At 41.8% G+C, this 16,380-nt stretch overlaps 1 protein-coding gene across 9 annotated transcripts in view; it reads left to right on the top strand.

The window, feature by feature from the left end:
• Nucleotides 1–16,380, top strand: part of zmiz1a (zinc finger, MIZ-type containing 1a) — a 145,419-nt gene that overhangs the window by 45,989 nt on the left and 83,050 nt on the right. The window contains exon 3 of one of the 9 annotated variants that reach the window (XM_072678045.1): nucleotides 3,984–4,058. The exons of the other annotated variants lie outside the window; for them this stretch is intronic. The gene's annotated coding sequence lies outside the window, so the exon portion shown is untranslated. The remainder of the gene's footprint in view (nucleotides 1–3,983; nucleotides 4,059–16,380) is intronic. 9 annotated transcript variants of the gene reach the window in all.

Here is a 16,380-nt window from a genome sequence, read left to right as displayed (position 1 = left end):
CTGTGGAGCAGTGGGACTGTGCTGTCTGGATTGATGGTGCTTCATCCAGTACTTTTGGTATGAGTTGAGGTGAGGTGGAGTGGTGGTCATCCAACATCCTGGCCTCACTAACGCCCCTATCACTGAATGCAGTCAAAAAAAATAAATAAAAATAAGCATGTTCACATCAGTCTCAGACATGTGCTCTGTGTGTGTTTGATGGTTAAGCAAAAGGTAAACCATGGAAGCCAGTCTTCAACCATGTCATACCTCTATACTATGTTGATATGTTTTAATATATAATAAACCATACTCAGGTGTCCATGAGAAGCTGTGTTATCACAATAAGCTATTTTGTCCATATTGTGAAGCCATATAGTGTGTGTGTGTGTGTGTGTGTGTGTATAGTGCCTGCTCGCCCCTTGGCTGCACCTGCACTAATTGTATGTGTGCAGCTGTGATGAGAGTGCGGTGCTCCAGCTGGGAGAGCTTGTTGAGCTGCCACACAAGCTCAGCGAGCTAAACACCCCAGTAAGTCCCTCCTTGACTCAGCTAATGAGTGTGGAGCACAGACAATACAGCCCAATCCAAAAGCCCATCTGAGCGCCCGCACAGTCCAAGAACTGGGGGAGGTCCGTCTTAGATGTCTCTCAGTTTGTGTTCGGTGAGTGTGAAAGTGTGGATAATCAAGCCTCAGCAGTGTGTGCCTTTTTTCTCCCGCTGTCTGTTTTTCCCCCTTTTATCATCAGTCCACATCCTGCTTTTCTTCTTCGTGTCTTATAGCTCTGTGTTTTTGCATCATGCGGACTGTGCCTCAAGGTTCTGCAGGCCTTGCGTGCCTGAACGGTGCGCTCGCTCACACTGGCTTCGTTTGCTCACTTTGTCATTATAACAAGCTTACGTAAAAGCGCTGAGAGACATTACAGGGATGTGCCACTAGAAATCTGCTTAAATAACCTAATTGGACCAATTAAATCAGTAGTAGCTCAAGCAAAATCTGGAGCAGCGCTGCTCCTTAAGGAATAACTGTATCATTCTCGTGCCTAAAACTTATTTCCGACAAGTCCTTAGGCTGTAGTATCCTGAATAAAACCTGTGGATGTTCTCCAGCGAGGGACACTATTATATTCTTTACATGTTCCAGTACATGATGGGAAAGCTGAATAACGTTTACTTAATTAAAGAAATATGTCCAATTTAATTTGCCTCAAACGCCGGGAAATGTCTGAAAGGATCACATTAGCCCACCAGATTTGACTGTAATTAAATGTGGAGTAATGAGGAGGTGTACGCAATAATAAATACAGGATTATTTATTTATTTATTTACTTGTTGTAACGTTGCATTTCAGGGAAGGTAGAGCATGACTTGCAGTACAAATTCAAGAGCACCATCAGAAGACTTTTCCAAACTGCTGGAGTATTAACGAGTTAAAAATACAGTCGCCGTAAACGAGGCCATTAATAGCCCATTAGAATATCAGCAGTTTCACTTACCCAAAAGCTGACTTGAAATATTTCTATGTAATTACAGCCGTGTGAGGCTGAGGAGGGTGATAGTGGACATTTCAAGAAATAAACACGCTTTCCAGGCCCTGTGCTGAGTTAACACAAGCCTCTGATGTGGAAGGTTGGCGTTCTGCCTCGGCTTTTGCCGTATATTAGATTACCAACCATTGCAACGCATGGTGGAACAGTTAGGGCGAAAAAGATTTGCTGAACATTTACGCTAAATGATGATGATTATCTTAATAGTCATTTGGGTTGGTGGTTTTACATGGTATTTGGTAGTGGATATGGCTTATACTATTTGTTTGAAGGAGAAGTTCTGCATAGTTCAGTCGTTGAGATGTAAACAAGTCATTCCGAATGGTTCCAATGGATACATTTGCCCACTTTTGCTGAATGTCTTTACAGGGGTGGTGATCTGAACCAGGTTTGCAGTGTCTGTTTGTTTACTGTCCCAAATGACCAGTAAATCTACACACGTAATCTGAGCGTTTGGATGTAGCCGTGATGATAAAATGATGTAAATCTGGAAATCAGTTCAGTAAATAAATACATACATTTCCTGAGGTTTTTAGGTTTTGAGCACACTTGGCCAAATGATGCTTTTTTCTGTTTTTATTTACTTATTTATTTATTTTGTTTAGAAGTTAACAACACAACCTCACATCACACATGAGACACAGTACTTTCAGCTAGTTCTAATGCCCAGTCCTTTCCAACATTAAAAAAATGTACATACCTAAATGACAGAAGAGGCCTGTGCACATGCTCTGAGCATTGCAGGGTGCTGTGGACTGATGTGGACTGAAATCAAAATAGAACTCTTTGCAGAAAAAAAGGAACTACTCTTCATGACAAGAAAGCTTTGCTAACTGCGAAGCATGGGGGTAGATCCATGACGCATTGGGGCTTGCATGCAAAACTATGATGACCTTTATCTGCTGCGATAAAGGGTTTGCAAGTCGTGATTTCTACATTACTTAGAAAGCTTTTTAAGAGATGTTACTAAGTACTGATTCTGTAAGGTGCCCAAACCTTTACATGAGCTGCGTTGATGATGTTATGATGACAGAGTAACTGCACATTAGGACTTGCCTGAAATATTGTTTGGTTGGCTGTAGAGGCTGTGTTTACTACAAAATATGTCATCTGGCCAACGGTGCCCAAGCTTTTGCAGTATGTTTCAGGCCTGAACCGTATCTGTGTGTCAGGCATCAGGCAGCGGTTCTGTAGCCGTTTACTGTAGTAACTTTCGAAGACTTTTGAAGACTTGTAAACACTTCTGCCGTCCTGTTCCCATCACTAGCGCTGTGTATAAGCCTGACCCTGGAATGGCTTGTTTCACATCAGACCTCTCTGAATCAGCTTGTTTACGTCTTAGAGATTTAATTACATCAAAATTTCCCTTTTAAATCTGCCTTTCCGCGTGGAAGCGTGTGTTTAGACTGCTGTCAAACGCCAGCTCTACAACACACAGTCTGAATTAGGGCTGCAGGATTCATTCCATACTGGCATTATAATCAGCTGCAGGATTTTAAAAGAATGTTATGTACCTTTTGTCAAGAGTGTGAAAGCCCACGATTTGTTGCAATGACTGAACAGCCATCAGCCATGAGTTGAGATTGATTAGTGTGTTTGCATACCACATAACAAATGTCAGTGGCATGTTGGAGTGCTAATAGGTCTTTTAGGTTCGATTTTTAGATTTTGATATCTCATTGCACGAGTCGGCTTTCTGCGGGCCTGCTGTAGCTGCTGTGGCCATGTTCTGATGAAAAGGACATAAATACAGACAGCACTGGAGAGACGTCAGCTGCCTGTAGTTTTTAATTAGATTAGTTTGTTTTGTCTGTTAGAAGTCATCAGTGTTTGCTGCTTGTTACTGTAACAATAGCACAAAATCTGTTTTTGCTGCCTAATGCTGGCTCGTTTCCCAGAAACTTGACAAATCTTATTTTGTCTCTTTCACTTGATGCAGTGATATTATTATTATTATTATTATTATTATTATTATTATTCAGCTGGGAATGAACACATTATTTAATATGCATATGACACTTTCCAAACATTCAGAATTTATTTTTTATATTTTTATAACCTAATGTGAATTTCTGTCTCAAAATGTGAAATTTGAGCAGTTGCTAGCTGGCCTCTTAACACACCAAGGCTTATTACACACTAAGGTGTATTACCCAGTAACTACAGTTACTTCTGTACAAGCTGGTGAGGCTATTCTTTGGTAATAGACGTTTGTAATAACACTTTAAGCCCGTCGGCAGGCCATAGGCTGTTTAAGGAGTAAAGCACCCTGGCTCTGATCAGGGCCATTATGTGGTGTGATGCTCTTTTAAGCTGGCTGGTGTATTTGTGCAGTTGCGGGGCGTTATTTTCTTTAATCAGGTTAAACTTCAGACTACAGACCTGATGTTTGATTATTGCAGTGCTGTCCGGTTTGGCTGAGGCATTCAGGCCCTGTGTTTGTGTTCTCCATTCCAGACCACCTCTATGATTGATGAGGATATAGGAGTGGATTTGCTAAACACTAAACAAAGAAACCTACTGCATCCTCTGGTAAGGTGCTTGATTGATGATCCTTCACTGCTCATTTCTCCTAATGACTCTCACCCCAATCACAGATTTACAATCACACACGCTCTCTGCGTGGCACAGCGGTTTGCTGAACTCTCTGAAAGGGTCTAATCGGGGTTAAAAAACAAATAAACAAAAAAGCAGCAAAGCCTAAATTCTATTGTGGAAGGCTATCGTGTTTCCTGAGTGCCGGCAAATGGCAAATTTATTTATTGTTTTTGAGCAAGCAGCAGAACACACTGTACGACATGAGTCATAATTAGCAGCGGGCTCCCTCAAATCGCTCTGCTGCTTTGTTGTTCTTCCTCACAGAACCCGTGTCAGTTTTGCGACGTGATCACTATTGGCAGGCCCAATTACCGAGATGAGAGATTTTGCTTTAAAAAGAGAAAGAAAGCCCTCAGTGTTGCATCGACAGCACATCGTATAGCGTGTTCTGTGTTTTAGCGCCAGCCTCTTTAGGCATGTGAACCACATTCGTGCCACAGCCTTGTACACTGATGAGACTGGGAACAGCTCGAAGGTGAACGTTTTTTGGTGGCATCTGCATTATGCTAATGAGGGCGGGCCGGTGGAGCTGCAGAAGTCAAGATTGCCAGGAGAGAGAAGCGTCCTGTAAATTATGGATGCAACCTGCGATTTCTGCCAGAGAAAAGAAAGGGAGAAGCTGGGAAAAACCTCAAGTCATGCATATCAGATTATCCCTCACACACATACACACACACACACACACACACACACACAAACTCCTGGCCTCCACTCTTTCTCTCTCACTCTCACTTTACCACATTTTCTTATCATGCTCCATGAGCAAACTTGTGCACAATCTGGGCTGTGTGTCTCCAGTCACATGAGAGACAGAGGTGCTGACGAGCTGGAATGCCTGGCTTGGTATTTCCTGATGTTTCATAAACACACATGCACGCACAGTTTGCTCTTTCGGAGACACTGGCCGTCGCAAAAGGGACAAACTGAGCTCTTTTTTTCCTCAGCTGTTCTAGGATTAGAGGCTGCAGATGAGTGAGCTGTATTTAATGGTCAGGTATAATTTACACTGCTCTTAAAGCCAGACACACTGAACGAATGTTGTACCCTGTGGTCTCCTCAGCTATGTGTTCTCAGGATTGAGATTTGCTGTTCCTCTCGAGTACATTCACACCGAGGCCATCATTTTGACTGGTTTTGAATTTTTGATCTTAGGTCCACCGATGTCTGACTGTTACTGTGTTGGTGCATATTTTGGTCTGACATGCCGCATATTATAGTATTTCAAGGGGAAAATATATTCTGAGTATTTCTACCTAGAAAGGCCAATAGCGGTCATTTTGCACGTTCAGACCATGCCATCAGCTTACGATAATGTGGGGGTAGACCATAGGAGAAGATGGGATAACTTTGGTCTGGAGTTAAAATGGCTTCATCTTTGTCATAGAAGCTGTCATAAGTCTAGCTATGACTGCGCTAAAGAGAGGAGACTGGGTGGTGGTGCGTTGTGAAAACTTGATTGTGAACACGTGAAAAAGGTAAAGGTGGAGTTTATATGATGTTTGATTGTGAGGAGCAGGGGCTTCAGGCATGTTTAACTCTCAAAATGCAGTTATTTCATAGCTCAGCTTTCTTGACTTTCCCGCTTTCCCAGTGCATCTGTTGTTACCTTGGCAATGAGGCTGCGACTGGTTTCCTTCGGAATATAGCTGAGGCAAAAACGGACTGATTTCCCAGCGACATCAGAGTAAAAACAACATGATCAGAACAAGCTAAATAAGATCAAGATCAGACAGGATCATCACAAAAGAGAGAAATTAGGTTTCAGAGCCTTGGGGAGGTGAAGGAGCCTCAGACTCCGACAGACAGCTGATATTGTCTAAAGGCACCAGTGACAAGATTTCAGGGAGAAGCTATATTGTAGAACAGAACTTCACGGGAATCCCATGAAAGCAAAGGATGCACAAGCTGAAATCACTGCAGTAGACTGCAGTAGCTACTACATTATGCCAGGCTAGCGCAGCTGCTGATCACGGCCGAGAGAAAACTACTAAGTAAATAGACACTGGAAGCAAAACTCAACTGAAGCTAGTTGTGAGAGATGACACAGTGACAACAGTGTGTGGGAGCTAGTAAAGGATTTGACTGGCGAGGAGCCTAGTAGCATCAGCCGGACGATGTGCAAGATATCTGCATCAGTTAATCGGTTAATAAATGTCTTTTTGATATGTATTTATTATTCACAACATCTCTGAACATTAGAAATGCCTTTGTTTGTTTATTCTTTTATTCTATAAGTAAACATAACTAACAAACCAACACAACTAACAAATTACCATCAAAATGACCATTAAAGGCCTTTCTGGTGTTAAACACTTCCTCTCTACCCCCTGTTTGTCTTATAATGCCATGCTAAAGCTGCTGCTACCTTTGTTGGCAAATACCTGAATTTCATCAGACATTAATTGATTTTTTCCACACTAATTTTTATTCAATGAACCTTAATGAACAACCTTTCCCGCTGCCCATACATACTGCAGTGTGCGATTATTTTGTCAAAGCAGAAGATTTCTAAAGATTATAAACCAATTAGCCCAGTAATCATATGTAGCCTGCTCCTCACAAAAGAAGGAATGATTGGGGGATAAAGCATGATTAAATTCATCCATGCTTTGTTAAGTGCTCCGTTCACTTACGTATGTCTTAGCGCAGATGCAGTGTGTGTGGTCCTCAAAGGCATGAGATATTAATTAGATTTTTAAGCATTAATGAAAATTAATCTCTTGCATGTGGCAGTATGTATTATCAGTGAAGAATTCTTGTAATTCCGCAGTGCTTTCTGTTCAACTCTGGCGTCCACAAAAGTAGGGGAATTTCCAGTAGGCAGTGGTTGGGAAATGGGTTACACAAGGAGCAGGTCAGTAGTGCCTGTACCTCAGTGTGTGTGTGTGTGTAAGTGTATGTCTATGAATAATGGAGCCATTCTTCAGCTGTCTGGGAGCTGCCGTTGTACAGTGCTGGTGTGGTTGGTGGGTTTGCTGGGGGCTCTAGGGTCTCCTTTAAATAGCTTTAACCCTCAGCCATCAGAGGCCAGCCTGGGACGGAGGGCCGCAGTCAAAAACTGAATGAAACCAAACCAATGGGAGGTTTGGAGAAAACAGCATGCCATCTGTGCGATGTGGTTGCGGCTGATGAGATGCATGTTGGTCAACCAACACTGTATGCACTAACAACCCCGTTACAATCAGTCACTCCCTGTATCTTTATTCCTGTGCTCTTAGGCTCTTAACCTAACACAGACATACTGAAGCACAGCAACACTGGATCACACTTGCCTGCAGTCTCCTGTTTAACGATTTAAGTCGGTCATTGATCTGGACCCCGTGCTCAGGGTTGCCATGGAAAGTTGTTTTAATAATCATCATAATTTTTTATTCTAAGCCTCATTCGTGAGTTGGGATTTGTTTTGCTGACAGACCATACTGACCTCAGGAAGAGGAAACACTGGTGTAAAGTCACCACGGACGGCCCATGAGTGGCATCACTGAACAAAACCAACAACCACAGCAAATCAGATTATGGGAACAGAATTTAAGAGGATTATTTTTTTTCCTCCCCTCTTTTTCCGAGAGCACATATCAAACATACAAAAAATCCTGTACTAGCACACTTTCTCCAGATCCACAAATAGCAACAGTTTCTGAAAGTTCCAGATTTTCCACGTTTTATTTTTTTCATCCCATGTAAACATCATCGTCCGGCATCTTCTGTAGCACGCGGGGTAATATGCTCATAAGACTCTGAGGAATAGGCCTGATGAAGTCTGTCGTGGTACTCGTAACCAAGTGGCTCTTACTGTTAAGGCCTTTTCCCTTGGGAATTCATTCCCTTTGAATGCTCACCTTATGAGCTTCAGCCTGTGCTAAGTGAGCGTGATCAATGGCTATATGGATCATAAATAACATGTATGAATTTGCCGGTGTGCTCAGCGTGTGTGTGTGTGTGTGTGTGTGTGGCAGTGCTCCAGCCACAAGCCCTGCCTGTGTACTTTTAACCTTGCTCATGCAGACAAATGAGCACTTGAGTCCAGCATTCAAAAGGGGATTGAGGCTGGGGAGCAGAGACAAATGGCATTAGTGGCAAAAACAGATCAGAGTGGGAGGGAGGCACTGGATCTGTTAGTGCACAGGCACACAGGTAACCATGGAGCAAATTGATCTGGCCGAGCTTGTTTGTGATGAATCATAACGTTCGCTGCCGTGTTAGAGGTTTCTTCAATTACCTTTCCACTGTGGTTGACCTACACCGCACCACAGACCTGCCTGTAGCAAGGATCACTCTGATTACCCTCTGGCCTGTGTGACTGACACACAGTCCGCTCTCAGCACTTAGCGGCATGTTTGCGTGTAATCGTCACAAGCAACTTCCTAAACTAACCGTTTATGAAGAGAAATGGGTCTGCAGTGCATCTCGGAGGTGTTTTCATGAAGCGCAGCTGCCGTGGAGCCGCTCCTGTGAATATCAGTGACTTCAGAGCAGGCCGAGACATGATCTCATCCTCTTCCGTTGGGGCATCACATGTAGGCACAGGCTCTGCAGGTGTAAATCACTGGAGCCACTCCATTGACACGCTAGGGCCGTGTCTCTAAAGGCATGAACGCGAGCAGATATGTACAGGGTGCATTTTTCTTTGGAGATGAACCCAGTTGTCTTTATTTGTCTATATGTAATTTATTCGAAGCAAATTCCCACTCACTAGCCACATGTCCTCCTGTCCCAGGATGCGAACAAGCTGGGAGGGTGACGGCTAGCATGTGCTTCCTCCAAGACATGTGAAGTCAGCCGGCCCATCTTTTTGAACTCCTGCTAACACACCATAAGTGAGCTTGTTTAAAAGCTACCGTTGTTCAAAGCTAACTCTTGTCGTGTCAGTTTTACGACAGTGACCACATTGGCTAATGATGACGCTCTCTTGAAGCTTGCTTTCAGACAGTTGCACCACTCAGGAGCTCAGGAGAGCTTTTCTGTGTAGTGTGACCTAAAGACTGCGCAATATAGACAAAACACCATGTTGTAACATATTGCTGCTGTGCCCCAAAACCTTGCATTCCTTGCAGACCTTTCATTTGTGCAGTTTTTTGTATGACTTTTTGTCATAATGTGAATCTGGGAGTTGTTTTCTTACCTTGTCTCAAAGTTTCAGGATTAATGGACCAATAGAAATTCCCTCAACTTGTTTTTTTTTTTTACTTTGACTTCCCTTGAAAGTTAAGAAGGTAAAAAAGGCCCTTCTCCTGTCAAGTTGCCAGCATATTACAGCATGCTGTGATTTGTGATATGCTTTGTAATTTAATGAACGCGCATTGGTGAACCCTTGGTGTGGGTAACAGATTTGACCTACATTATTTTGACTGGATTTATTAACATTTGTTTGACTTTATGAAAGCTTTGATTGGTTAAAACACCCACAGATACTCATTTGCAACATCTGAAACTGGTGAGGATGCTCACAGCATACAGTGCAACGGTTTGTGATTTGTTAGAGGGCTCATTAGCACATTGTAGCCTTCTGTAATATCAGGGCTGCAAAGGCCAGTATTACAATAATGGTTAACAAGCACCCTATTCTGCACAGACATCTTATATTTTGATCAAATTTTGTTTTAAAGATAAAAGAAATATCGTGTAACGACATAAAAGCCAAGACCTGGGAAATAAAGTTCAAAACCAATGGTATTATTGTTATCAGTGAAATCCATGACCATAGACTGGTGTAACAATGTGAAATCGCATGGAAAATGGCATTGTTTGATCACCAATGTTTACAAACAGCCATTACTAGTCAATATCTCACTCTAGCTCTTCATGCGCCGTACAGCTAGATGTAGTTATTATTTTTCTTCATTGAAATGTTGTTCAAAATATCAAATCGTGGCATCATAAATTGGAAAAAGTACATTTTACACCTAGTCTTAACTTCTTTTTTTTTTGGCCTACAAATTGGCATCACACTATTGAATGCTACTGCATTATCTACATTCCCTGCTGGTAGACAGCAATATATGCCCCTGTTAACACTAATTAACCACTGCACTTTTTTTATATTCCTTAGTAATATCAAGGTGATTGCCATGGAGTTCTACTCAAAATAGAAGAGGATACATTTATGATTAATGCTGGCCAGGGGCTTTTTAGCTCTAGCTCTGTGCAACTGTGCGTCAAGGACATGTGACACAAGATTCTGTAACGTCTGTCAAAAGGAAGTGCAGAAACCTATTTCAAAGCTGGTAAAGAAAGTCATTGAAAGAGCAGCATACAGTGCCAGCTGGAGCACTGATAGAAGTAAGTGTATTCTGCATTTCTTTAATACCTTAATCTAGACATCGGATGAATGTGAAAACGGCGACTTTGTTCCCATCGATATTTCACTTTAAAGATACTTCTACAAATTGCTCAAGCATGTTTTTAAGGATAAAAGTGCACAGGAATTCAGAGCTTTTCATTAACAGAGTTCTTCCCGTGGCAGTATTGCCAAATTTGGTTTTCTTATCAGCACTTTATACTGGTAACAATTAAACAATCATTTAAATGGCAGTAAGCAAACACTCTCAAAACAAGAAAACATTCCTTCAGAACAGGAAATGGACCAATGGAGAAAATGACCAGTGGCAGTTCAGTGGTGTCCAGTCAGTTGGATATTTTTTCTTGTTCTAATATGAAACAAAATGTGATAAATAACAATACATATGGTTTGTATGTAGAGCGCCGGTCCGTTTATACATAGATTTTCTTGTAAATGTGTGTTATTTGTTAAAATCAGCAAAAAACTGTAAATTGTCACAGTGCAATTGCTGTAGAATCTTTGACCTGACATTTCCAGCCATTTTCACTTAAAAAGTTAATTGCAGACATTATTTTGATTATTATTTTTTTTAATCTATGCAAATTGGTCAATAGACCAATACCTGTTTATATGTACATATTTAACAAGAACCACACACATTACAGTGCACAATTTATGTTGGAAGGTTATTGATTGAAATGGTATGTGGTATGATTGTGTGAGTGAAGTTTTTTTCATGTGGATCTAATTTCTTTGGAGTTGGACAAACTCCATGATATTTTGCTGTGGAATGGTCTGTCAGTATCTAAGGTTGTGAGGCAGAAACTCAGCTTCACACCATCTCACTGCCTCCACCATGCTTCACAGTTAGTGGGACTGTGGACATCCGGTAGTGTTTAGCAAAAGGAATATGGGTTGCTATGGTTGTTTTTTTGAAGAGCCACAATTTACCTTGTAGTGATGCTACAGTTGTTCAGTGTTACTGTCTATATTTTGTGTTGGGAATCTGCTCTAAGAGAGAATAGCAGCTGTGCTATTTTTTTTAAACATGTATAAACTACTTGTCTGACTGTGGAGGCTGTGGAAATCCTAATGTGAGCATTACTAGTTTAATGAGCTTCAGCTTCAACCACATCTCCTGCTCTGCTCTCCTCGATTAGGCCATACTGCACTTGAATGGATGATTTCTGTTGTAAAGAGAAATTACACGATGCTGCACATTTGATATTTTATTCATTTTATTAAACACCTCCAGTAGGCCAGTAAGTCCACATACCTATTTAATCAGTAACCTTGATTTTTTATTATTATTATTATTATTTTTTACTTCGTCCGCTTGAGTAAAGACATACTCATACTGCAGCTATGTATTACCATTCATTATGGCTTGGAGATCTCTTCATATTTTACGAACCATTCACATAGGTAATTACTTTCATACGCCTTCTTTCACAGTTGATATATATGTATATTTGGCTCTTCACATGTTGGATAGATTGAAAGCTGCCCATGTACGAGTGTGTTAGGAGTGTATTCTGCACTGTGAGCTTGATATGTGTGAAGGCCCTCATTAGCAGGCCCTGTGAGCTGGTCTGTGTGAATGCGTTGCGAGTGCTGGAGTGAGCTAGTGGTGGCTAGTGTGGGCTTTGGTTCTCACTCGATTACACACTTAATCAAATCACCTGCTTGTTTATACGCTCTACACTCCCATGTCAAAAAAGCACCCACGCTCCATTCATTCGGGCCGTGCACCGGGAGACCCTCCGCCTCTCACCGAGAGCACAACCCCCTTCCTCTCAGGCTGAGGGGCATGGGGGACTACGCTTGCGCTGGAAGCCCTCAGTCAGTGTTATATGTTCAAACTATTTTCTTTTGTGTTTTAGGAAGCCTCTCATGTTCCGACGCAGTGAATTATTCATTTGGAATCAGTTGGGTGAGGAGCATGGTAATCACCTCAGGTGGCGGGGGAGCTGTCTTACATTTTCTGCTGTTAGAGTTGCATTATTGGAATTGGAGTTCTCTTAACTCTGTGGCAGAGGCTTTATAGATATTGCATTACATCGCTTCACTCTTTGTGTCTTTAGTTGTTCGATGAAACAGACTACAAATAGCTGCGCGCCTGCTTGTTTATACGCTTCCAAGCATTCCTAATGCCTGGATTATCTTTTAGAGAAGTGATTCAGTGAATATAATGGCTGTGCAATGGCCCCGCCGCCGCTAATACATGCACCAGCCCAATAACTCGTCCTCGGAGAGAGCATATTGATTGGCGCAATAATATTTGTCTCATCCTTCTAAACAAAGGGGGTGGAAAAAAAAAATAAAAGAGCCGAACCAGCGGTAGCTCTTTATATCCCGCAGCTGCAAGCAGCACCTGATGCAGAAACTACAGCAGGAGACATGTCAGGCGCCCGTCAGAGCAGTTGTAAAAACAGTAAGTATTTTTCGTTTCCTGTACGAAGTGCCGAGCTCATCAGAAATTTTGGCGTAACCGAACCCGGCTCATTGTCTCCCAGCGGAGTCACCTCAACCTCTGCTCTGTGTTTGTGCCGTGACACACTCCGCCTGCCGCAGGAGCACGTATGACATCATTTCACCACAGCTGTGGGCCGCACACGAGGCGTGGAGGGGGAACAATTGACCAGGGGCGACGCAGGAAGAGCCGGCTGACCTGATTGCTCAGCTGGCCAAGCAACTGGGAAGGAAGGCCCAAGGCGGGGCCCTGGACAAGGGGAGGGGTAGTGGTGGATAGTAACCCCCTCCCTCCCTTCCTCCCCAGGATGCAGTCATGTTTGCCCTGCCTGCTGCTGTTCCGCCGCCTGCCTGCATGTCCTGGCCAAAGCAGATTTGTACATGAAAAATGATCTGCGATCACTGGTGCTGTATCAGCTTCCAGATATGGGCTTATGGACGCTCCTGTTAGGCCAAATCCGTTGAAAGAGGCCTCCGTTGCGTTCGCTGAAATAAAAGGGAGCACATTCTTTAAGGTGTGCCAGCTAAGGTGTACTTACAGTGATGTGGTACTGTTGTTGGACTCGTGACTATACTAAAACCTATAGGTGCCCTGCTTGTCGTTAGGGTGGTCAATTGAGGGTACATCTTCAGTTAGCTGGTTGTTTTAAAGTTAGTAAAATAAATGTATTGTACTGTTAGGGTATCTTAAGGATTAGGTCGTCCCTTTTGAAGGTACATTTTCACTGTTTGTTCCTTGGTGAACAAAAATGTTGCATTGTATCAGGCATGTAAGCATTCAGATGGTCCTTTGGGTTGTCCTGGTTCTACGTTGAATTGTTGCCTTTACCAAGAGCCTTTGAAGAATTATTATTGTTATTTTTTATATTAAAGTTTTGTTGTAACATTTTAAATGACCAGCTACTTGTTATGTTTAGGCCAACAGAAATGGTTTGATGCTAATAAAAAATGAAAGGTTTTATTATTTATTATATTATTTATTATAATTAGAAGTGCCATCTGCTTACTGTGAATGTGTCACAATAAATAGACCTAAAAAAAAACCTGTGTACGCCACATATTCTTATGTTTTTTTTGTAGCAAGCTTACTTTTTCGGATATTATACTGCAATTGTCAAGACAGTGAAAATATAATGTGATATTTGACTTTGCTATATTTGGTTTATATTACTATACTACCAATTTAACAAATTATAATGGTTCTAATGTATATGACTACTGTCCAATAAAAACATGCATCTCGATTGTTTTAGTTTTTAGGTTTCCCCATCGTTTGAACCGTATAGCTGCTCTGTACTTTGTGTAAATAATTCTGGATGAATAGACCAATAGAAATGCTCTGAATTACCTGTAATAAACACTTATTTCATCCTGAAATCCAGTACTGAATAGTCCTTGAAAAATAGCGAAATTGAAAAGTACTTAAAAGTCACTTTTACAGTAGAAACTTTAACAGTAGCATATTTTTTCATATGTTTTGTCTGTGGTATTATGAACGTGCATAATGTTGTTAACTAGCTAGCCTGGACAGTATTTCAGCTACTACCTTGGATCAAACATTTTTGGTCCTGGAATTTTTTGTTTTTTGGTACTTGAAAAGTCATGCAAAGTCCTTATAATTGAAATTGGTTAAAGTGTTTGATTAACATCCATTCAAAGTTAGGAACATTTTTGGACATATGTTTTTTTGGACAGTGGCGATATATGTCACACGCGTTAGATTAATCTAAATTCCACACATAGTTTTTAATTATTGGGGTACAGCTGCACCCTAGAAAACTCCTGCGAATGTAGTGGAGCCTATTTTCCGCCGCATATACATAGACACACAGACAGCTGGAAAGGGCAAGATGCATATGACCCACCACATGTTCTCTTCTATATAGAGAAAATGGTGTACAATAGTGCTAATAAAGGAAACTGTTCTGCAGAGACCTATGGACAGGGTGTTTGTTTCAGTGAGCCTTTAGCAAACACAGTGTGCTTGCATGCATGTGTGAACGGTAAGGAACTGAGAGCAGGTAGTGGGTGTGACTGTGTGAACATGACACAGGGTGAGCATTCAAGTGTGTTTGCATTTGCTTTTCATTTGCATGCAGCGGCAGCGTGTGTGTGCGCGTGTGTGTGTGCGCGTGTGTGTGTGGCAGGCTCTGTGATGGCCCTATCTTCCTTTATAGATTAGTTTTCAGTGCTTAAAGCTGATTCCCACAAGGCAGGGGCTCCTTTTCAATGACAGGGCCTCATCTGTTAGCGTCCCTCAGGTCCAGCGCAGCGCAGCGTGCTACAGCTCCCAGCAGCTCCCAGCAGCCCACACAAAATGGGCGGCATCCTCAGGAGAGCTCACCTCCACCACCCCTCAAGAAGCCGTGTGGGAGTTTAATTACTCCGGCGGCCACAGACTGCGCCTCCCTTTCTCTCATTACTACAAGCTCTTTACCTGCATCCCGCGCTCTGTTCTCTCTTCGCTCTCAGTTCAGTACGGTGCAGATTAGGGGCGTCTTGATCTGATCTGAAAGATAATTATCAACGCTGATCCAGCCTTATTTTAATGGTTCGGTAATGGATATATTAACCCTGTCATACCTCACTTCTCGCTAGTAGTACAATCTCAGACTTTGGCAATCTGTGCTTGCCCATGTTGGCAATAGTAAAATGAATCAGCATGTTTTCTGTCTCTATAAAAAAAGCATGATGCTGCTTTTGTTGTTGGGTGCACTGCAGTAGTTTGAGCGTATGCACAAGCACATTCAGAGCAATTCAGATCACTTAGCGCTTAATAAATATTAAAGAAGTGTGAATTATATTCCTGTTTGTATGTAAGCCTGTTTAAATTGATCATTTGTGGGGCAAAATTAAAGGAAACGTGTTAATTAAAGAGCAGAAATAGCTGTCTCTTAGGCCCCAGATTAAAGGGTTAGGCTCAGTCATATTCAAAGTGTCTTTGCGGACATTATCCACATCTTACAGCAGCAAGGCATGTTTTCAGAAGGTAACAAGCCATTAAAATGTGTGCAAAACTATTTTAAAGTGGAAAATGAAAACAGCCCAGGAGTCATGTGGGATATCTGCAGTACCAATGTTTCAACCTGAGTAATGATGCACTCTTTAAAAAAAACTCTCTGAATCTTTTGTAGGGGTTCCTTTTTCTTCCTGAGATTTTTGTATGTATTTATTTATTTATTTTCAACATTTTTCTGTATAGCTCCAACAAGGGTCCCACTGTCATTATTTAGTACTACAGTTGTATGCAAATTATTAGATACCCTTGGCCAAATGACACATTTTGTGTGTGGTTTTTTGTCATTGAGAAATATTTGAGAAGAAATAAACAAGTGCCGTGTCTCCACGTCAAGTGATCTGTCTTGCTTTTGAGGCCGTGTTGACGCCAGTGGCGTTAGAAGCATTGCATGGGTAGTGCGAGAAATGGATTTCAAAACATTTCAGCAAATCCTGGATGCAGTGGTCAAACCATCTGTTAATAGGGTGAAGCTGACAAGAGAACAT

Source organism: Salminus brasiliensis, chromosome 4 (genome assembly GCF_030463535.1).
Source record: "Salminus brasiliensis chromosome 4, fSalBra1.hap2, whole genome shotgun sequence".
Lineage (NCBI taxonomy): Eukaryota > Metazoa > Chordata > Actinopteri > Characiformes > Bryconidae > Salminus > Salminus brasiliensis.
The sequence above is the reverse complement of the archived record's forward strand: the minus strand, read 5'-3'. Positions and strand labels throughout refer to the sequence as shown.